At 40.4% G+C, this 12,138-nt stretch overlaps 1 protein-coding gene across 2 annotated transcripts in view; it reads right to left on the bottom strand.

Moving 5' to 3' along the window:
- The window catches only part of PDHX (pyruvate dehydrogenase complex component X), a 1,629,376-nt gene that overhangs the window by 823,803 nt on the left and 793,435 nt on the right, over positions 1–12,138 (bottom strand). The window lies entirely within an intron of this gene.

The following is a 12,138-nucleotide window of genomic DNA, read 5'->3' as shown; positions in this document are numbered from 1 at the left end:
ATGCCATGCTGCAAATTCACAGCATACTAGTGAAAATTAAAATACTCAAATTTTCTACAAAAGTAACAGACATAGATTTCAAAAACAAATTTTGCATTAAGCATGTTGCTGAATTTAAAATCTACTGGTATTATGCAAGTTCTTGAATGTAAAGCAATGACTTTTTTTTATTCACACTTAGATGCAAGATTCTAAAAAAATATTTGCTTTATCCTTAGACAAAAGCATTTTACTAAAAGTACACAAAAAGTAGACAATAAGTAAGTTATCAGATATATGGCTGAAATGTGACAAGTTCCTGTGATTACAAGAAATGTATACTATGCCACAGCATTGCACATATCAAACCAAAAGAAAGACATGCAGTCTAGGCTTGAGGGAAATAGATTAAATACAAGTACTTTGCCTGCAATAAAATTTACTACTTAATATAAAAAAAAGTTTACATTTTCTCCAGAATATACTGCAAGTCTTAACAAAAAATTTCCACTATCACCTGATCTATTTTTAAACTAGAATTTACCAATAACAGATTAAAAAATGAAAAACAGTATAACAGAAACAAAAGGATGTTAGGAATATTACTTACTCATCTTTGGAGTTTCTGCATTTCTATTCATCAAGTAAATTTATTTTTTAACTTTTCAGGGATTGTAGTGTGTATCAGTGATTCTGCATGGTTTACTGATAAAATGTGTTACCATTTCTCCCAAAGATTTTAGTGACAGCCACAGGCAAATGCACTCATTTTGTCTGATATGTTAATTTACTTTTAAAACATGAAAATATATAGTTGTATAAGTAAAGTACTTTCTATAACATATTTTTAAAAGAATGTAACACTGATAAGACTTTTTGGGAAACATATCCCAAAGCAATCTTTTGGGAAATGTGTTTCACATTAAGTATCGGGCATTAACAACTACCGCCTCTTCACAGGTTCATAGGTAAGCACTAAACCAGCTGCCCTTGTGGACCATTTTTAAGCCTAGCTAACATCCCTTTTGGTGCATGAATTAACCTAGCACATTTCATAGGTTCATAGGTTGGTACTAGGCTATCGACCCTAGGACCTATACAAGCCTGGCCATAACAATTCCCTGGCTATTTCTTTCCCCAATATTTACTTCCCTGGACCCCTGTCTAGCAGGGCGACTGACTTGATCCCTGGGGTGAATTTTCTATATCCCATCCAACCGTCAAGGTTCCTTTTGAAGAGGGCCAAAGAGGCGCTCTGCTTGACATGTATGGGCAGTCTAATCCAGAGTCTGGGGAGTCTCTGGGTCAGGAACCTATCCCTCCAGCATGTTTTGTTCATTGTAATGACAAGGTTTAGATCCCTGGAGCGTGTGGCTCTGGTGTTGGATTGGCCTTACCCATCAAATGGTCAATAATTATGTATTACTGGGGTTGCAGCTGTCACTCTTTGAGCAGGACAGTCCCTATTTAGGCAGCTGTATCCTGCCAAAAAAACCCATAAAAAATTGTGAGTGTTCTAAGATTTTATGACATAAATATTTCCTATGTTTCCTGTAACAGGTTCATAGGTGTGTACTAGGTTAATGGCCCTGGAGCCTTTATAAGCCTAGCCCAAAAAATTGCCCAGGCATCATGCCACCTAATGTTAGTTCACAGTGCCACTATCCAGTAGGGCAACTGGAGTGATCCCTGGGGTGAACTTTCTGTTACCCATCCACCCATCAAGATTTGTCTTGAAGAAGGCCAGTGAGGTGCTCTGCTTAACATGAATGGGAAGCTTATTCCAGAGTATGGCCAGTCTTTGGGAAATGAACCTATCCTTCTGGCATGTTCTGTTAATTGTGGTAATGAAGTTGCAATTTCTGGTGCGTGTGGCACAGGGGGAATGGGATTTCTTTAGATGTAGCATTTCAAGTAGGGCTGGGTTGGACATGGCTTTGTAAGTCAAGTAGAGATCACCTCTAAGTAGACGATAAGAGACTGAGAACAGCTGACATTTCTAGAGTCTGTCCATACAGGCCATGTGTTTAAGGCCTAGGATCTTTTTTGTGAGGTACTTTTGTGGCCTCTCCAGCTGTTGTAGGTGTCTGGTCAGATACATGCCAAACGGGGCATTATATTCGATGACTGGTCTTGGTCTATTGAGGGATGAGTACAGAGGGATGATGCTCTATTTCTTCCTGGATGCGAAACCTTTGGTTATAAGATGTGTCACGGAGAAGGACTTTCTGACCACAGTGGCAATGTGGTGGTCGAAGGTGAGGTGGCTGTCGACCTGGGTGACCAGATCTCTTATGGCCCCTTCAGTGTTCAATGGGCTTCCATCAACGTGGTAATTCATGGGAACTGAGTTTTTTTTCCAAAAAGGATGATAACACATTTTTTGGCATTAAGCTTCAGGTCCCAGTTCTGACACCAGTCACTGGACTCAGACAGGCCCTTTTGTAGGATGTTTGCATCGCTTGGGGAGATGATAATGACTCCTAGCTTACAGTCATCAGCAAACTTGGTCAGCCAGAGTCCTTCTGTGTTGGCCTGGACTACTGAGAAGTAGATGTCAAACAGGAGAGGGCGCAGGACCAAGCCCTGTGGGACTCCACTTGTGACTGATCGACAATCTAACTTGGAATCTGCAACTTTCACTCTGTGGGTCTTGTCTGTGAGCCAATTTGCAACCCACCTAGTGATGTAAGGGTTGATGCCAAGTTTGCTGAGTTTATCAATGATACCTGAGTGGGGAATGGTATCAAAGGCCTTGGCCAGGTCGTTACCCTCATCCACAGCCTTGTTGACTGCCTTGAAGAAGTCAACCAGGTTCAGCAGACAGGATTTCCCCGTGACAAAACCGAACTGTGTGGGGTCAAGAGTATGGAGACTGCCTATATCTTTGTTAAGCAGGTCCATGATGATGTGCTCCATAACTTTGCATACCAGACTCGTCAGGCTAATAGGGAGATAGTTACCAGGGTCCATAGTTGCTCTCCCTTTATGGAGCAGGATGACTGTAGCAGTGCTCCATTCTTTAGGGACATAGCCTGAGGTAAGGCTGTGATTGAACAGGGCACACAGATGTGGTGCCAGTTCATTTTGTAGCTCATGTAGGATGCAGCCAGGGGATATTATCAGGTCCCATGCATGCATGCTGTATTCTTGGCTTTGGACAATCCAGCTTTTACCTGTGCCACAGAAATGGTGGGTACCAGGCTTTCATCTTGTATTGTGATAGAGCCCTTGAGAGAGGTAAAGTTGGCACTGAATCTGTTGGCCAGTACTTTGGCTATATCTGTTGCTCAGTATAGGAGGTGCCATTGTGCAATAACTCAGAGCAAATATGGGTATTTTGTGATATAGCTATAGAAGGCTTTGTGGTTGTTTTTGTTGTCAGCTGCAATTCTGCCTTCATAGCTGGCTTTAGAGGATGTGATAAGGGATCTCAGCTTTTTGTTGAGACTGAAAAGGGAGGCTTTCCAGTCTTGTGACTTTATTTATTTCAGCAAAAGTTTCTTCCTCCTGTTGTAGAGTTTATTGATGGCTGGGGACCTCCAGATTGGCTTCCTTTTTTTGGTGGTGACCATCTTAGTTCTATTTGGTATGGCAAGGTCCATGCACTTGTGTACGTGCTCGTACAGTGCATTGGTGTATGATTCTGCAGTTGTGCAGCTATTTTCCACTGGCATGGGTGCCGAGAAGTTAGCCACCTCTGTTTTTAGGAGCCCCAAGTCGGCTTTAGAGAAGTTTTTTGGGGTGGTCACCTTAGCAGGGGTTGTAGGTGAGATGGAGATTTCCATGGTAATCAGTTTGTGGTTGGATTTAACCAGGGAAGAATTGACTGTAGGTGTGGAGCAACAGTCTCCCATGTTGGTGATGAAAAGGTCGAAGATGTTGCTTCCTCTAGTGAGGGTCAGAATGAGCTGGTCCAGGGCACTGGAACTGATAAATTCCAGAAAGTGTTGGGCCTGTACATTGGTAATTGAATAGTTTCCAAATTGATGGAAGGGTAGTTGAAGTCACCCAGTATGAGAGTACTGGGTTGGACCTTGATAGACTCCAGGGTGCTTAGGAACTTGGAGTGAGAGTTTAGGGACATGTTTGGGGTTCTGTAGCAGGCTATGACTTGTATCGCCATCTTACCCAGTGTTAGTTGTACCTGAAATATCTCGGATGCATTATGCTGGGCTACCAGTCTAGAGGTGTGTGTATCCTTTAAGAATATGGAGAAACCACCGTCTTTGGAGGTAGTTAAGTAAAACAATTATTTTGCATCTGAAATACCTTAATGCTATATGAAACATTAAAAGTAACTCAAGTTCTGCATGAATGAGCTTTTTTTTTTTTGGCAAAAATGGTTTGACCTTCAAAGTTTCACATTAACACAAGAAATGTCCCAATTTGCGTCTGAAAATGTGGAAACCCTATGTATTACCTGGCTAAAGCATTTAGGCACTGCCTTTGTCCTGTATGCTGGTTCAAAGTTAGGTCACTATCCACATAAGTTCACAAACCCCAAACAACTGTGTCAACTCTCAGAGTCATATTGGCAAAATGGTAGTTCCTTGGGAAGATGACTTTCCAAAAGATAAGATAATGTTTTTTTCTGGCATTTAGTTTCAGTCCATGATTCTGCTAACAGCGATTTGTTTGAGACAAACCTTTCTACAGGCAGATAAATCATTTGGGGATTCAGTAACAGATCCTAGCTTGCAATCATCTGCAAACTTAGTCAGCCAGAGTCTTTTGGTACTGTTTTTTTTACTTCAGAGGAGTAAATGCCAAACAGGCAAGGTATCGGTACTGAACCATGGGAGACTACACTGGTGAGTGTTCTTTGTGGAGGCAATTTCTGCTATTTTGATCTCCTGCGTCCTATCTGTGATTCAGTTGGAAATCCAATGGGTGACATAGAGGTTTACTCCCAGTTTATTTATCTCTTCAGCTATGCTTGAGTGGGAGATTGTGTCAAAAGCCTTGGCCAGGCTGAGGTATGTTGTGCGTACCATTTTACCTGCATCCATTGGTTTCCTAACCTTTTCAAAGAAGTCCACCGCACTGAGTAAACATAACTTGCTCTTGACAAATCCAAACTGAGATGGGTCCAGTGTTTGGAGGTTCCATATGACATTACTGATTAGATCCATAATACGTTTTTCCATGGCTTTGCATATGAGGCTGATCAGATTTATGGGTCTATAATTGCCTTGGCCTGTGCATGGGAATGACAGTAACTGTTTTTGTTTGCTTGGTACAAAACCTGTATAGAGGCTGAAACTAAACGGTGTTGTTAGGGGTGTGATTAAATCATGCTTCATGTTATTTAAGATGCACTCAAAGATACTGTCCAGACCCATCAACTCACTATTTTTAGCTTTTCATAGCGCTTTTAGGAATTAATCTTGCATGATACTTGGAGGTGAACTGGTTTCAGGTATATCTTGTAGGAGAACAGAAGGGAGAGGGGTAAAGTTTGAGCAGAATTTATCAGCCGGTAGGTTAGACATATCTTCATCCACAGTGTAGGTAACATCTTTCACAATCAGCTCAACACATTGCTGCACTGAGCTTCTGAGATTACAAACAGAACTAAAATGGCCTTGTGATTGTCTTTTGCTTGGGTGGCTAGTTTTGCCTCAAACCTGCCTTTGGTGGAATTTATTAAGCTCCTGAGTTGTTTGTTTATTTCAAATGCACGAGTTCTATCACTCTGGGAATTACTCATCTTACTTTTGTTCAAAATCTTTCATACCCATATAAAGGAGTGTAATATGACCAAGTGTTCTTAACATTCTAGAAAATATATGAAAGCAGAAAAAAAGAGGAGAGACTGGAGATTTTGAGGGGGTATCTTTATGGAAAACTAAGTTTTACTAGCATAATGTGCCTGGAATGAATCTAAACTAAACCAGAGGAATAAATTCAGATTTATAAAAATAAGTATATCTAAAGCTTGCATTGCACTTTTTGAACTGTTTTCTGCATAATTGCTGTTCCATTTTATACTGTCATGGCTGTTTTATCTGTTATTTTCTGCACTTTGAAATCCTGTTACTGCTGTATCCCATAGCATACGCTAGATTCAGATCTGCTGATTCTAGGCTGTTTGGATATACTGAGCACTAAAACCAGACATCCTACATTAAGAAGGCCCTCCTGCACCCTTGTGGCAGAAGTGTGCAACCCAGGACCCATATGACTTGGGGATTATTGGTAAAAAGCTCGTCTTTTTTTAGACCCATAGCCATACTCTCACCACTCCCCAAAATTCTGGAAAAATGTATACACAATCAAGTCTTACACTACCTTCTGCAAGAAATTCTTCTCACACCTACCCAACATGGCTTTCGTCCTATGCACAGCACTACTACAGCTCTCCTGTCTTTCCTAAACTCTGTATCAATAGCTAGAGACAGTAACAAACTTATTTCCTGTCTTTTCATTGACCTCACTAAAGCCTTTGATACAGTCTTTCATAAACACCTTCTCCACCATATCTTGGTTTAACAGCTATCTCTCTGTTAGACTCCAATCAGTCAAATGGCTCTCAGCTTTCTCCCCTCTTCTTCCTGTTAAAATGGGTGTTCCACAAGGCTCTATCCTTGGGCCACTTCTTTTTAACATCTTTACCAACCTTCTCTACTCTTCCTGTCCTGGATCCTCACTGATACAATACGCAGATGATTCTACACTTATCACTATTGCTGAATCACCAACTCAACTAAAATCAGACACACAGTCCTCTTTTAACTGTAGAAAACTGGCTATCTGAAAACCAACTTATCCTTAATCCAAAGAAAACCAAATTACTACTCTTTCTCCCTAAAAACCTTAACCACATAAAGTCTTCCTTCTCCATACTGTCACAAAATAATACTCAAATACAGGTGGACACCAGTACAAAACTCTTAGGTGTTACTATTGATGATAAACTAACCTTTGATTTACACGTCAATAATTGTATCTGAAAAAACACATCTCAAGCTAGATCTCCTCTATAGAAACAAAAAATATCTAACCAAAACAGCAAAACTAACCCTTTCAAATGCCTACCTCTTACCCATTTTACTTTATAGCTAACAAATTCTCACCAGCCTCAACACTGGACTACTAAACAAGTTAGAAACAACTTATAACAGGATTGCCAGATTTGCTGCCCAAAATTCTTACAAATCCCATAACTGTCTCTCACTAAAAGAACTAAACTGGCTAGAATTACCTAACCTGCTACGGTATAATCAGTTTCAGATTACTCATTCCATTCTCTACAAACCCTCTTTCTGTCCAACAATCTCATCTCTAATCTCTCATTACCTACCCACTAAATTACTCCGCATTTCTGAACAAGGCCTACTAAAAATTTACAAACCAAGGACCAAAATGGGTCACCTAGTCTATAGCTTTAACCCTTCCAAGGCCTGGAATAGCGTACCACTAGATATAAGATCCCTTGAACATCCCAATCAAGTCAAATCTGCTACAAAAAAATACCTTCATGAAAAATGGACTTGCCGATGTAATTATCCCCCGTAAACACTCCCCTATAACCTTCTACTTCTCTTCCTTCCCTTCAATAAACAAACCTACTACTTTATCTTCTCCTGTTGGTACATCACTGTACAAACAAAACTAGTAAAACACTTCAGCTATGTAAACATTGCACTTTTATGTATATAACATGTAATTATGAATGTATCCCTCTGATGAATGTATTTCTATGTATTTCACTTGCCACAGTTTAATGTATGACACTGTAATGCAATCATGTGTGGTACTGATGAATGTAATGTGTGGCACTGTAATGCAGTAATTTGTGGTACTGATGAATGTATTTCTATATGTATTCAATATGTAAAATTTCTATTTTCTGTTAGAGCTTTTTGCCTTGGGCATCCGCTGAAAATGGGCATTTGTAGCCCAGTCGGACAAACCCGGTCAACAAATATTTATTCATTTATTTATTTATTTCCAGTTTGATGAAGTACAATACATAGTGGAAACAGAAACAAACTAAGCAAATTATACATACAAAACAGCAAAATCTAAACAAAAGTTAAACAGCAGCTTGGAGAAGGATGTAAAGCATATTTACATGTTTAGTGGTTGAGAACAGTAGTACAAGGTTAAATTAATACGGAGGTTTAAATCATCTGAGAATGATATAGAAGTAATGTTAGCATGGATGAATTCTTTATGCATGAATATTAGCATGGGTTAAATGAATACAGAGGTTTAAATCCTCTGAGAGTGGTATAGAGGTAGCATTAGTATGAAGGCAGTACATAGGGTTAATCAATAGTGTGTAAGGAAGAACAAATGTGTGTTATAAAGTATTTATGTATTAAGCAGGTCTTGCAGGTGGGGTGCAATTGCACTTCCATTTTTGGGAGAGGTAAGAATGCAGCTGGGTTTTGAAGTGTTCAGAGTTCTCAGAAATTCTTAAAGATGGAGGGAGAGAATTCCATTTTTTGGCGATGGAAAAGGATAGGAGAAGCTGACCAGCGGATATTTTATACTTTTTATATTCTATATTTATTGACCAGCAAATATAAAATAAATAAATAATAAATAAATCCCCCATTTGCTAGTTAGTGCTACAACTGCTGAATTTAATTTGTATTAAAGTACTGTGTTTGTGTGGTTTTGCTCTCACCTTGGTGGAGCTGCTCTGAATTTGGTGACTTAGCCAGAGACCTGGAGCGAATCTAAACTAAATCAGAGGCATCCATTCAGATCTATAAAATAAGTATACCTAAAGCTTGCATTGCACTTTTTGAACTGTTTTCTGCTTCATTGCTGTTCCATTTTTTACTGCTGTTGATGCTTTGACTGTTATTTTCTGCACTTTGAAATGCTAGTACTGCTGTATCCAATACCATAGGCTAGATTTAGATCTGATGAATCTAGGCTGTTTGGATATGCTGAGCACTAAAACCAGATATCCTACATTAAGAAGGCCCACCTGCACCTTTGTGGCAGAAGTGTGCAGCCAAGGACACATATGAGCTGGGGATTTTTGGTAAATGGCTCAGTTTTGGGCTCTCCCATTGGCTAATTAGTGTTACAACTGTTTAATTTCATTTGTATTTGAGCACCGCATTTGTGCGTAGCTGCGCACCGCACAATGGGGTTTAGCACTGCCATGTACAGATGCAAATGTGAACGCTTCTTAGCTCCACAGCTTACCCAGTAAGCAAACCAGCTGTGCTTTCTAAGGCACTGACATAGTCCTTCACCCTTAAGATGTTCACAGGATGGAAGCCCTTATTGGTCTTACAAGCAAATCCAGGTCCACTCAACCCATCCCCATGAGTCACTACTACATAAACCTGCCTTAATGGATGGACAGTTTCCCAGCATTTCTCCAGCCAACCTGATTGACATGGGAAGCCTGAGGCAATGTAGCAGTATACAGCTCAGCAAGCTCCTGCCTGGTGCCCTGCAGAGTTCTACAGCAGCAGAGAGACAAAAGAAAGACTTTGGAGTCATTAAGTATAATTTTTCTGCATTTTCTTTCTGCCTTTAGCGAATTCCGCCTAAAACGCCGATTTTCTAGAGTTTCTGTGATTTAAAAGCTTGTTTCAGCTACATATTGTACTTATTTTACTGCCTGCACTTTAACAAATACATTTTTGTGTTAATATTACCTGTTTAACTGTTGTAGGCTACACACGCAAGTGTGATAGCCATTTCTGTGCATTCAAAGTGTTTTTTTGATTGTATCTGCTTTATTTTCTGAAAAAAACAAAACAAATACACTTGTTTTCCCACCTTTCTAAGCTAGTATAGTCCAGTTTTCAGGTTAGTGATGAATTTAGGGCTGTGTTACAAGTTTCTGTGTTTGCCCATACCTTACTTGGACAGAAGGAAGTTTCTCAGTTCACTGTGAGAGAGGGAGCTTTGAGCAGCCTATCTGTCCCTGGAGGAGTGGTTTCAGCCCAGAAATTAGTAGTTTATTGGCAATTTTGGGCTAATTTCTATCTCTTTCATTTCCCTGCTATAAAACCCTCATTTGTGAGATTTTTGCGCTAGTATAGAGCTCAGCAAGCTCTTGCCTGGTGCCCTGCAGAGTTCTACAGCAGCAGAGAGACAAAATAGAGACTTTGGAGTGATTAAGTATCATTTTTCTGCATTTTCTTGCTGCCTTCAGCTAATTCCACCTAAAACGCCGAATTTCTAGAGTTTCTGTGATTTAAAAAGCTTGTTTCAGTTACATAGTGTACTGATTTTACTGCCTGCACTTTAACAAAGTCGTTTCTGTGTTTAAATTACCTGTTTAACTGCTGTAGGTTACACACTCAAGTGTGATAGCCATTTATGTGCATTTAAATTGTTTTTTTTTTTTATTGTATCTGTTTTATTTTCTGAAAAAAACAAAACAAATACACTTGTTTTCCCAACTTTCTAAGCTAGTATAGTCCAGCTTTCAGGTTAGTGCTGAATTCAGGGCTGTGTTACAAGTTTCTGTGTTTGCCCATACCTTACTTGGATAGAAGGAAGTTTCTCAGTTGACTGTGAGAGAGGGAGCTTTGAGCAGCCTATCTGTCCCTGGAGGAGTGGTTTCAGCCTAGAAATTAGTAGTTTATTGGCCATTTTGGGCTAATTTCTATCTCTTTCATTTCCCTGCTATAAAACCCGAATTTGCGTGGTTTTGCGCCGGTTAGCAAGGGTATAACTATTCCCGGCTCCACAAAGTCTACTCTTCAATTTTTCCCTTGAAACTAGACAAACTTTCAACTTAAGCACTGAAACCATTCACTTCTCATCCCGGCACTTGCTCAAAACTCATAGCAAGCAATAATAAACCTTAGCACTAGACCCCCCTATACTGTAGAGAAGGACAAGGCTCTCGATTCAACCTTACCAGCCAATCAGTAAAACAGTTCACTGTACCTAGCCGGGGATGTCCAAAGGGCAGTTTCAGGTGTACTCTCTGGTCCAACTGGAGAATCTGGGCATTTTGAGGCAATGTTACAATTGCCTCATGTACACAGACAACCCTCTCTTCCTTCCACCAAACACTAATACATGCGAGAGATGCAATTATACAGACAAACTGGAGGCTAAGCTCTCTCAACCCAAGACTGGACCAGGCAGTCAAGAGGAGAAGGGAATTACTTGCATCACACCACCAGTCTCACATAGACTTATGAAACCAGCACCAGCAAAAAACACACATAAATACATGAAAACATACTTGGAGGCTCTAAATAAAAATCTGCAAAAGCAACAGAGACCTCCAAAGCAGACATCCAAGCAACCTCCACCCCCCCAACACAAACCATGAAACACATACTTCACAAAACCAGTGTGCCACGCAATCACAGGCCTTAAGGCAAAATAACATACCCAATTTACTAGTAATAGGTGACTCTATAGTCAGGCACACACACTGACACTCCACTAACTAGGCTGAACAAGGAGAAGGTTGTTAGCTGTCTGTCGGGTGCCAGGATCCCGCCACATAACACAAGCATTCAGGTCACTCCTCCAGAACAAATATGGAATGATATCATGGTATAGAGAAAAAATGATCAATTTCAACAATTGGCTAAGCTTCTGGTGTGTCATCAGGATCCAGTGTCTGTCAGCCTGGGATGACATGCTCGACAAGCCACAGTGGTTCGCTAGAGACGGTTTGCACCTGTCACCCTTAGGCTTTCGAATACTGCCCAAGGCTCTTGCCACCCCCATAGTGCCTTTTTTAGGCAAGGCTCAAAAGACAAACTCACCACCATAAATAGCACAAGTAACAAACAACTGAGGGTAATGCTACTCAATGCCAGCAGTCTAAACCTCAAAATGCACGCACTCGAGGCACTCCTCAGTCTGGAGAAAATAGATATATGTGCAGTAACAGAAACCTGGTTTAAGGCTCCAGAGAGCACCCCAGCACCACCAGGCTACAACTCGTACCATACATTTTGGCCACAAAACCTGGACCGAAATGCAAAAGGTGGGGGAGTATCCATATTCATCAAGGATACCCACACCTCCAGGTTAGTGGCACAGCACGATGCTTCAGAGATTATCCACGTGCAATTAACAATAGGCAAAACTGCTATTCAAATTATAGCTTGCTACAAATCACCCATCATGTACCAGGACCCCCACTTCGCATTCCTGGAAAAATTGGGAAACATAAAGGTCCTACCAAACACCCTGATATTG

This window comes from Protopterus annectens, chromosome 9.part0, assembly GCF_019279795.1.
Source record: "Protopterus annectens isolate FY-2018-M chromosome 9.part0, PAN1.0, whole genome shotgun sequence".
NCBI classification, from domain to species: domain Eukaryota; kingdom Metazoa; phylum Chordata; order Ceratodontiformes; family Protopteridae; genus Protopterus; species Protopterus annectens.
Note: the sequence above shows the minus strand (reverse complement) of the source record. Positions and strands in the feature narration are given on the sequence as shown.